We start from the raw sequence: 2,183 nt of genomic DNA on the forward strand, positions 1-2,183 counted from the left end.
ACACAGCACAGTCTACTGCATGGTACACACACACACACACACACACACACACACACACACACACACACACTGGTCCTGCAGCGGGTGGGCACACACACACACACACACAAATCAGTCAACACAAGCCTCTGCATGCAATTAGGCAGGCAGACAGGCTGGAAGTGGCTGCAGTTTTCTGCTCTAATTGACTACTGCACTGAGGCATCCAGAGCACAGCGCGACTTCCTGACACACTTAAACTGATCCCAAAGCATTGCCACACACACACACACACACATGCACAAACTAATGCACATCCACACAAGCGAAAAGCTGTCCATCACTGAGCGGAGCACTTTCCCTAACACAGGCATTACAAAATCACACAATCACAGATCTGATCTGCATCCCAAATGGCACCCTATTCCCTAAATAGTGCACTACTTTTGACCAGGGCCCATAGAGCTTTGGTGACAAGCAGTGCACTATGTAGGGAATAGGGTGCCATTTGGGACGTTGGCAGTGAGTCAAGGTGGGATTTGCAGAACATAACAGTTTCCCAGAATGTGAGGGCAGTACTTTTCAGCATCCTGCTTCACACCATGACTAAGGCTTAACAACACAGCTTTCTATGAAACCTGTGAAAGGCACTGTGACAGACTAACGTCCTGTCCAGGGGGTGTACTTGTACATCAAGGTTCCTCACGCTACAGAAACAGGAGCTAGGCTGCCGCCCCTATGGGGCATTCTGGCTCGAACAAGGCTTACTTACTCTGAAACCTAAATGGTGATGTCACCTCATGTACATTTCCAACCATAGCTCTATTTAGGTTGTACAGTATTTAATATCATCAGATCATCCACTGATGGACAGCAATCAACAGCTTGGCAGTGCATGACGTGTACTCTAGCCAGGTGTACTAGGGTGCTCCGTGTCGGATAATTCCAATACCCTCAACCCTGGTGGTTTATTAACTGTAGTGTTCCAAACAATTACACAACAACAGAGTAAACAGATTTTGGCCAAGAGATCTGTGGAATAAGTTTACAGGGTGTAATACAATGCAATGCAATATTATTAATCTACAATTGAAGAGTTCATTACCAAAACGCTATATCCAAAAAAAAATCACATTCGTGTTTTTTCATGTCGGTGTCATAACCAGCCATAAAATAACGCAATATATCTCCCAACAGGTGTAAATATATGGGTCATGACAGTGTTATGACATATTATGACATGGTTATGACCGTGTCATAACGTGTTATTACACTGGGTGTCAAGTAAAGTGTTACCGTTATTTGTTACATTTGACTGTGTAAAACTTAGCAGTACTACTTATTTCTCTGAGAGTGAGGTGGATTTATAACATTTTGCAAAAAAACATGATTGTTTGTCTCTCTGAAATGAAATCATCAAGTGATAGATTTTAAGCAAATACTTGTCTGTCATTGAACAACCCTATGCCACGATTAGATAGTGAAAAAACACACCAATCGCTTTCATAAGTTCTTTAAACAATAAAAGCTAATTTACCAACATTTCTGAAAATGGATACATAACGTTTTGGAATGAAACTCTTCAATGTATGTTCTTAACCCTGGGTAACATGGGCCGGGGAGGCTCACAGGGATATAGTTATCCACAGTACTCCGCCAATTAGACATTTTTAACTCAATACTTATTGTATTTTTTTTATACATAAATGCACTGTAATTGAAGCTTTAAAATCACAACGTTTTCTCTCTGCCCCATGACAAAATATGTAGAATTGAAGGAAATTATCTTGAAAACAGCAACATTTTCTTCTCGCTAATAGACGGGCCTTTAAAATGTTCCTTCTCAGGGCCCGAGAATTGATTCGTCCGGCCATGCACTGCCGAAGACAAAGTAAAACTCCTTATATGGTATTTTTATCTCACTCGAGTTGTGTTCTGATTATGAGGGGTCCCTGATGAATTTGCAATCACCAAAGGGGTCCCCTGGACTCAAAAGAGTTTGAGAACCCCTGCTCTAAAAAACAACAACCTTAAAGACAGATACTGTATGTTGTGCTCCTTGAACTAAACCAAACTCAGGTGTAGAATCTGAGAGTGCCTCTGACCAGTCAACCAGCATCAGGCCAGGCATGCCTCTCCTCTCCTCCCCCCAATGAGTTATTGATCCTCCAGTCTTTGCAGCTGCTGTGCTACTCTGTGGATGA

This window comes from Coregonus lavaretus, assembly GCF_964263955.1.
Source record: "Coregonus lavaretus genome assembly, chromosome: 13".
Classification (NCBI taxonomy): domain Eukaryota; kingdom Metazoa; phylum Chordata; class Actinopteri; order Salmoniformes; family Salmonidae; genus Coregonus; species Coregonus lavaretus.